The sequence below is a fragment of the Phalaenopsis equestris genome, unplaced genomic scaffold (genome assembly GCF_001263595.1).
Source record: "Phalaenopsis equestris unplaced genomic scaffold, ASM126359v1 Scaffold000002, whole genome shotgun sequence".
NCBI lineage: Eukaryota > Viridiplantae > Streptophyta > Magnoliopsida > Asparagales > Orchidaceae > Phalaenopsis > Phalaenopsis equestris.
Genome location: NW_018164444.1, coordinates 21283765 through 21293719, shown reverse-complemented (window position 1 = coordinate 21293719; position 9955 = coordinate 21283765).

Sequence of the window (9955 nt, the reverse complement as noted above, 5' to 3'; positions counted from 1 at the left end):
GTCATATAAAAATCCATTTCTTATAAATTTCAAGGATGATATTAATATGCAAATTGAGAAAATTACTAGAAGAATATTGGATCTAGAGTACTGGATCTAGAAGGAAATATGTGAAACAAGGATATGAATCAATCTAAAAAGGAAGAGGTGAAAGAAAATTTTAAATTTAAGGACTTTGTAGGAATCCCAAGATCTAGAAAAGATTGGGAGATTAATCAAGGATTACTTAATTGGAATTTTGATCCAGGTGGAATCATTTATCGAGCTAGAGATATTAACTAAGCGCTTTACGGGAGGCAACCTACAGTTATCAGTGTAGTTTGATTTAGTATGCTTGAGAGTTATGATTGTTAGTATTGTATTGTATTTTCTTTATTTTCTTTAGTGTGGATTGATCATTGATTGATGATTGGTAGATGTTTGGATTGTTAGTGGTTTGATTTGTTTTTTATGTGTAATGAGGGAGGTGATTTCTTAACTTCTTATTATGGTTAGACTTGTATGTTCTCTTATAATAGTTGGATTGATGAGTCCACTACAACTCGGGTCTCACCCGGACTTGAGTTTTATAAGAGACATCATGAATTCTAACAATGACAGTTCCATCTCAATTTTGTTGCTTCCTTTCTCTACTTTTTTTCCATTTGATAGAAGTCGTGAACCTATTTGATGAGTAACTTATGGATGATCTTACACTATCCTTATAACTATTAGAGGTGCTTAATTTAAGGAATTAGATGATACCTGAGATTGGTGCATCGGAACCAATATATCAGGGTTAATCTTATCTTTGGGATTAGAATCTATAAAATCATTTATAAGTACCCAATCTATCTGTGTAGTGATTTCATTAGAAATTGATTAGAAATTTTCATTAGAAATTGGAAGTAAGTTAGTGAGAAGCAATTAGTTAAATGAAGAATTGACCTCATTTATTATGTGTGTTTGTGTTTGTGTTACATATTATATAAGACTTGAAAAACTTTTTTATATTCCAATGTTGATATATGTTTTGCTAGTAGACATTTATTTACTTAATTTCATTTTGGCATGTTTAGTTTAAATTTACTTTTTACTACATGTTTTCTATCCTGATAAATAATTGTAGATGTTTTTCATAGACATTTTTGGTAGATAGAATTTCTAAACTGTTTTTCTTCCTACTTATATTTTCTGCACTAAATGCTACACATGTTAAAAATCAAGTTTTGGGGTAGGAATGAAAATAGATTTTAAAGCTAAGTATACTTTCTTTTAGTTTAGTATTATTGCATGCATGTTTGAGGCTATATTTACTTTCTCCTCTAGTCATTCTATCATGATTATGCATGTATATGAATTTAATAGGATGTTGCAGTAGCTAGTAGATTCAATTACTTTTTCTTCCTGCTACATTTTATGGAAGTGATTACAAAATCTTTAAAAATTTAAGTTTGGGGGGAAGAAAAATTTTCTTAAAAGAATGAAACTAAATTTTATCTGTCCTCAATTAGCTATATTTTAAAAATTTTATTTAACATGACATTTGGTATTAGTGGCTAACTTTTGATAACTATACTGATAATTATATTTGTGTTTCTAAATATATAGTAGACTTAAGTAAAAGTTTTCAATAATGAAAGTTGATTCTGGAGTTAAAATATTTAGTACAAAAGAATAAGACTATGATTTTTCTATTTAAAGTAAAGGAAATTGTATTTGTGAAGTATTAAGAATCTTAAAGTTTCATGTAAGACAAAAAGAATGAGGCTTTATGAAAAATTTTCAAATCTAATATGAATTTATAAAGTGAATGAATGTGAAAAGTTTTTAACCTTAAGAAGACTTAAGAAGAGGATATTAACTTTAAGAAGAGGATAGTGAAAGCTCAAAATTATTAAAGGTTATCCAGATTTAGTAATCCTCACACATATATTTAAAAAAAAAGGTGGAAAGCAAAAATCAAAAAAGAAAATAAAAGAAAAGTATGTGAGGAGAAGCTTGAGTATAAAAACATATCTCTCAACGGCACCTGTGTTAACCACTTTATGGTTTGGGTCTTTGTATTACATTTTTTGAAATTGTATTTGAGTATTAGTATCCTTACTAATAAAGTTCTCATGAAGTTCTTTTTCATATGGATAATATAAGTGACTTTAATATAACAAATTACAATTCTTCTTGAAATGAATAGAGAATCAGAAATCTTAGACTTCACAAATAGATGTTCTTGTACTTTTAGCTTTAACTTAAGTCGTTAAAAATTTTTCTTAATTTGTGCTATTATACTTAGTAGACCAAACTATAGAAATTTATAATTTAAACTCTCTACCATTAGTCATAACTTTTAGGTAGTAAATGTGTAACTTGAGGACAAGTAACTGTTAAGTTTGGGGGATTTTGATATGCCTAAAAAATGTTCAATTTTTCATATGCTTTTAAAGCCTATATTTGGTCATTTTCATTGATATTTCACTTTAAAGGAAGGTATTTTGTATGTTTTTAGTTTCAGGTACAAAAAATGGAGTTTTGGAGGAAAAAAAAGCAAAAACGATGCAATTTGGAGCAAAAATGAGCAAGAAAGAAAATTTTGTTCTGGCATATTTTGATATATTTTTCTATGCTTAATCTCATTTACACTTCTTACATATTTTTTAATGAAGTTATACTTTAAAGAAAGATTATTTTTATGTTTATTTTGTAATTCTATTTGTTAAAAATGCAACGGAACTGAAATGGGGCGAGACGGAACTGAAACGGAGGCAAACGAAGGAAAATGGTGGAGTTGGGCAGGGTAGGCACTGACAGCGCCCAAAATGGCACCAACAGCCCTCGAAACTGTTTAGACGCAATTTTGGGCAAACTTCTAGAAGTTTCAATGTATTTAGATGCTTTTTGGAGGGTTGCTTGAGGCATCTCTTGGAAAATTAGCCCCTACACTATAATAGAGTGATTTTATGTCAGAAAAAGTGGTGTGTGTGAGTGAGAAAATGTGGAGAGTGTTTGTGTTTAGAGATCTTAGATGTTTAGAGATCTTAGAATAGGAGTAGAAATGTAGATTTCTACCTTTTTGGAGAGATTGGTGGGGGGATTTTTAGAGAATCTCTAAGGGAAAGTTCTAGCATTGCATGGATCAGTGAGAGACTTTGTGGGAGAGATTTTCATCTTTCTTTCATGGGGAAAGAGCTAAGTATTGTAATCTTCATTATCTTACAATTTTGTAAACACTTGTCTAGTGAATTTGCTTTGATTTAATCAAGTTTTTTGTTGTGTTTTCTTCGTGCTTTGTGATGTGTTTCTCTTACTCTTTCTTCCTATTAGGAAATAGTGGCATGAGAAAATGATGCCATTATTTTCTTTTTACTTTTATTTTGCAATGAGTAGGATTCATGTTTAGGATTTAGGATGTATGCTAGAAAAAGTTTTAATTATAAATGTGATGGTTTTACTTGCACTTCATTTACATTACAATAAAGGTTTGTTGTAGTGTTAAAATTTGTTGTAATTGCATTAAGACCCGAGAGGGCGGTGTAATTCTCAACAAAGTGGAACCACATTTTATTCCATGAAGGAGTATTTCATTCATGGAATTAAGTGCAAATAAATAGAGAAATATAGATTGTTGGGCGTTGAATTGGAGATTTTAGGGTGACAGGCTAAAACTCTAAATTCAATCTTAGTGTTTAAGAACTAAAGCGAGAGTTAGCCTTCAGGGGCAGGGAAGTGGGAGCTTTGGAGTGGGATCCAGTATCCTCCTAGCCTAGCCATGAATTTAGGGACTAAACTTGAGATTAGCCAATGATTTTTTATAACACTGAATCAGGGTAGAGAATTAAAATTGCTTCTATTTGGCACATATAATATTTAATGTATCTCATTCCTTTACATTATCCAATTTGCTACATAAGAAGAGTAGTTTTTAACATCTTAAAATTCCCAAAACCGAAAGGTCCAGAAAGGGTTATCTTTAGAATTAAGATTTGCATTAAGGAATAGTTATTATCAGCACATTAAACATTTGCATTAAGGAGTAGTTGCTAGATAAAACACCATTTTAATCGACATTTCAAACTAAGAACTAAGAACTAAGAGTAGTAGACTAGAATTTGACTAAGGACATCTTTTCTCGATTCCCTATGGGATTGATAAATGGGACTCCATTAAAGTCCTATATTACTTCAGCAATACGTATACTTGTGTTTATATCATTGTGACTATATAGAATATATAAAGTTAAGCATATAAAAAAGTCGCATCGATGATCCATATTTATATAAATAATGTAAAGACCAAATTATTAGAAGGTGTGTGCCTTATGAAGAAAGTCAACAATTAATTGAAAGATGTCATGATTCTAAATTTTGATGACCTTTTATAACAAATAGAACTCCTTATAAAATTTTACAAGCTGGATTTTACTGGCCCGCTCTTTTAGAGATGTTAATTAATATATTAAAACATGTGATTGATGTCAGCAAGTAGGAAATATTTCTATAAGAAATAAAATGTCTCTAAATTAAACATTGGAAGTTGAAATTTTTTATGTGTGGGGGTTAGATTTTATGGGACCATTTATGTCTTCATTTGGAAACTTATATATATTAGTTGTTGTTGATTATATATCCAAATGGATTGAAGCTGTTGTTGTACCTTAATGTGATGCTTGGAGTGTTTCTAAATTTTTAAATGAAAAATTTTTTACAAAATATGGAATGTCGAGAGTAATTATTACAGATGGAGGATCCCAATTTAGAAATAAGAGAATCGAGAAATTGATAAAGAAAAATGATATTATGCATAGATTCTCTACTACTTATCATCCTCAGACTAGCTGTCTAGCAGAAATATAAAATCGTGAAATAAAACAAATTTTAGAAAAAATTGTAGATCCTTATAAATTGGATTGTTCTGCTAGACTTGATACTGCATTATGGGCATATAAAACTGCTTATAAGACTCCTATGGGAATGTCCCCATACAAATTGATATTTGGAAGAACATGTCACTTTCTCGTAGAATTAGAGCATAAAACATTTTGGGCTATTAAAAAAATTAATTTTAATATAAAACATGCTGATGAGAAAAGATTATTGAAACTCAATGAACTTGAGGAGATTAGAAATGAAGCATATGGTATTGCAAAAATCTATAAAGAGAAAATGAAAATATGCCATGATCGAAAGATTACTCAGAAGAAATTTGAACCTGGACAAGAAGTTCTATTATATAATACAAGATTGAGATTGTTTCCAAGAAAATTGAAATCGAGATGGTTAGGACTATTTAAAGTGATTAAAGTTTATCATTATGGAACTGTTGTGATTAAAGATCCTAACATTGGTAAGATATTTAATATCATTAGGAAATTGTTGTTATTAAGGATCCTAAAATTGGAAAGATATTTAAAGTTAATGGGCATCAATTGAAACAATATTATGAATGACACATATCAAAATTTAAAGAATTTTAATGTTAAGTCAACCTAACTAAACAAATTGTATGTTGGGCTGACAACGTTAAACCAAGCGCTTTGTGGGAGGCAACCCATATATAAATATATATTTTGGAATCAAATTGAACAAAAAAATTTCAGACGTGAATTTGGCCTCTAGCGTCGACGACGTTCGCCTAAAGGACCATGGCACCGACAACGCCATCGGGAGGTGTTTCCACGTGCTAAATGGTTTGGCAGACTTTGGCGGGATTTTGCTCTACAATAACCACTGAGAGGTGCTTTTAAAGTCCTAAAAACTGACATGGATGTCCAGAAACTTCCTAATTTTGAATTCCATGGTTTCCAATTCCAGAAATACTTCAAGGTATGGAGTTTTCAATAGAAGTAAGTTTATCAGTTTTGACGCGTAGAGATTATATGACAAAGTCATCACAAAGAAGAGACTTATCAAGGAGAGAAGCTTTTTCAATCATGGAGTGAGTAATTCAAGTTCACAGATCAAGAAAATCATTGTACAGAGGCGTTGGGAAGTTCTGTGCTACACTATCGCTGCAATTGTAGTACCCGTAGTAAAAGAGTTCGATGCTAACTTACATGGAATTACCAAGGAGTTGTCTTCGTTCGAGGTAAGCCTATACCATTTACTCCAGCTTGGATTAATGATTTGTATATGGTAGAAAATGTTTCAATCTATCATTATACAAAATTTATCCTGATGAAAGATATGATGCAAGAAGTATATAATTTTTGGATAAATGAACATGATAATTAGAAAATTAGAGATGAGGGATACGTTAGTTTCTTTGCTTCGCTGCTTACGCTGCTTGCTGCTTAGTCCAATTTCGAAACAATGGCATTTCTTCATATCTGCAAAACTACTATCTACTATGAAGATTAGTAGAGTTACAAGATAAAGTGTCATTTTAAACTATTTCATTCAAATGGAAAAACCCATTGATGTAGAGTCAATTATTTTTAAATCTGTTTTGGGTATTATCATGAATGAAAGAATATATGGACTTGGGCATCCTTCTACAATTTTCCTACTTTGCAGTCAATCTCAAGTTCTATATGAAAGTTGGGAAAAAGTTTTACTACCTTGGGAGCCCATGATTTTTATTGATGAAAATTTTATAGGGAATGGAAATGAAGCATTAGATTGTATTTTGGACCATTTATCACATGCTTCAACATCATTGATGCCACCAGTAGTTGGAAGTTTGATATCTTTGGAGAAGAGAATGAATAAAATAGAAAGAGAACTACAGAGTATTACGAATGCAATAGGAAATCTTAACTACCTTTTTGAACACCTAGATTGGAGAATGAAGGAGAACTTTGATCTTACAGGAATAGTTGAAGCAGGATTGATACAGATGTTCAAGAAAAATGGATGGATTGATGAAAATTCAACTGATCGGTTCCCATACTGACCCTTCTGCAATTTATATGTCCATTATTGGTCTATATGAGACATTAGAGGAGGGGAAAGTACTGAACAAGAGGTTGATTAATTGAAGAAGTTAGACTCTCTGCTATTTTAAAATACTTATGTTTTAATATAATTGTGTGGATTTGAATTACTTTACTTTGCTTTAGAACTTTGATTATGTGTATAGTTTAGTGTCAGTGTTCTAGTGTTGTGGCTTGATTTCGATGTTGAATTATAATTTAGTTTGCTTTGAAGATGTGAAAATGTGATTATTAGAATGTGATTAGAAAAATGTATTTGTAAAAAGTGTATTTTCATATATAAAAGTTAGTTTGGTGTTTTTTGTGAAAATGTTAGTTTGTGAATTGTTTCTAGATGAAAATTAATGTTCAAAAAGACTAAATAAACTTTGGAGTAAATTGAGAGAAAATTGAAAATTGATAAAATAAAAATAAGAGCTTTTTTTTGCCACTGGCGCCGACAATGCTTTCTACCCGAACCAACCGAAACTCCTTTAAAATTCACGATTTGCACAAGCGAAACGCCATTTTTACCCCTTAAGTCACCTCAACCTCCGATTTTTGTACTTAGGGCTTGCTATTGCTTGGATTTGAGGCGATTTTAAGGCAAGAAAAGTTTGGATTTCATCTTCTCTAGATAAAAGCTACACTTTGAATTGAAAATTTTTTATTTTCACCAAGGATTTATCTTGCATTGTCGAGGTCTAAAATTTTGAGGATTTTTTGTAAAATTTTGAGAAAATCCTTTTGTAAAAAAATCATACTTAGTAGTCTATGTTTGCTTTTACAAGGCCAACATTTTCTTCAATAGTCTACGTACAACTAAAAAAGTGATTCCGGATTTAGGATTCAAAAATTAGGAAAGAGAACTCGAGAGATTAATTGATGCTCGACAGTGGGAGAATTTCTGCTAATTTACTGCCAAGGTGATTATTGGTGTAGTGATAGAGTTCTATGCTAATTTAAGGAGACTTCTGAAGACTATGTGTTTTTTTGAGGGAAAATGGTGGAGTTGACTCCAAGGAAGATTAATGAATTTTATCAATTGGAAGATGTATATAGTTGCCAGTACAAATTGTTTTCTAATATGAATGAGGCCTTGGATGAGGTATTTTTTTTCTTACTGATGGAAGAGGAACCTGGAAGGTGAAGAATGGAGTTATGGTAAACTTTCCTCTTTCTATGTTAAATGTAATATCTAAGGCCTGACACTATTTTATTTTTCAGAAGAATGATTCCAACAAATCATCATAGTGAGGTTACAAGGGATAGAGTCATCTTAAATCCAACAGATGAAAAGAATATATGTTGGCTCTATTATTTATAGGAACACTTGATCTATTGCTTTTGGAGAGACTATTGGAGTGGAGAGACTATTGGAGAGACTATTGGAGGTTTAGCACACCCTGCCCTGATCTTCACACTATGTGAACAAGAAAGAATTAATTATAGACCAGATGAGGAGAGGATTGAACCTATAAAACCAATTGGGCCTGTCAATATAAGGACTTATGAATCTCATGTTGGATGGAGATCTGGTGTTGGATGGAATGTTGGATGGAGATCTGGAAGTAGGACCAGGGATATTCCTTCTACTTCAGGTACTTCTAGTACTCCTCCTATCCAATAACTTATGGAGCAAATGGTGATTCAACAGAGAGATATTTTGAGAATGGAACATAGAATGGAAAATATGGAGGGCATAAATGCTCACTTTGATGATTTGATGATGATTTGATAAGATTTGATAAGACAGATGTTTGAATATGATGCTGCTTATGATGATGCAATGGTCAAATTCATGATGGGTGATCACTCAGTTCAGTTTCCTATTTTTACTCTATTCTTACTCCATATCAATAGCAAAATTTGAATGTGGATGAAGAAGAAGAAGAAGACAATGATTGGTGATGCTTTAGTCAGATTTTTGTTTAGTTTATGTTTATTTGTACTTTTCTATTAACATTATTTGTTTGTGGACTGTGATATTTTATTTTTGTTGTATGTTGTGTTGTGAACTTTAAATTTGTGAAACTACTAGAAGTTATCAATTTTTAGTACTTTGTTGGATGTATTTGTAGTTAACTCTTTATCAGCAATTTTTTTATGTATTATGTGCTATTTAATGTTTTAAGTTTTATAGCTTTTCATATTAGCACCTGCAATATTTTAGAGTTAAGTTTCAAATCAGAACCTTCAAAAAGTAAGTCTTTTCTTTATGTATTAAATGTTTTCCTTAACCCTTAATTTTTCAATTCTTCATTTAAAATCTTTTAAAAATTTAAGTTTGGGGGGAAGAAAAATTCATTTTCAAAGAAAAGAGACTTAATTTAATTTGTCCTCAATTAGTTATATTTTCATAATATTTTAAAAAATTTTAACATGACCATTAGTATTAGAGGGTAACTTTAGATAACTATATGTATGTTTCTAAATATATAGTAAACTTAAGTGAAATTTTTTTAAATAATAAGGTTAATTATAGAGATTAAGATTACTTGGTATGATAGAATAAGATGATGTTTTTCTATTGTAAGTCAAAGAATTTGTATTTCTTAAGTATTAAAAATTTTAGAGATTCATGTAAGAAGAAAATATTAAAACTTTATGAAAAATCTTTAAAGCTAATATAAATTTATAAAGTGAATGAATGTGAAAAGTTTTTAACTTTAAGAAGAGGATAGTGAAGTTCAAAATCATTAAAGGCTATCCAGATATAATAATCCTCAAAAGGATTGAAAATGATCTTGAAAATAAAAAAAAAAAGAAAAGAAAAATAAATGTGAGGAGAAGTTTGAGGAGATGTCTAATTAAAAATTGACTTCACTTGAATCAACTTAAAGAAGAAGGCTTGGCTACATTTTCTAAACTTATATTTAAGTATTAGTTAGTTTACTAGTAAAGTTTCATGAAGTTCTTTTTCATATGAATATTCTAAGTGGCTTTAATATGAATAATTTGTAATTTTCCTTGAAAAGTTAAGAGAATAAAAAATCGTAGACTTGACTGCTAGATATTCTTATACCTTTAGTATTAACTGAAGTTATTTTGAATTTTTCTTAAGTGATG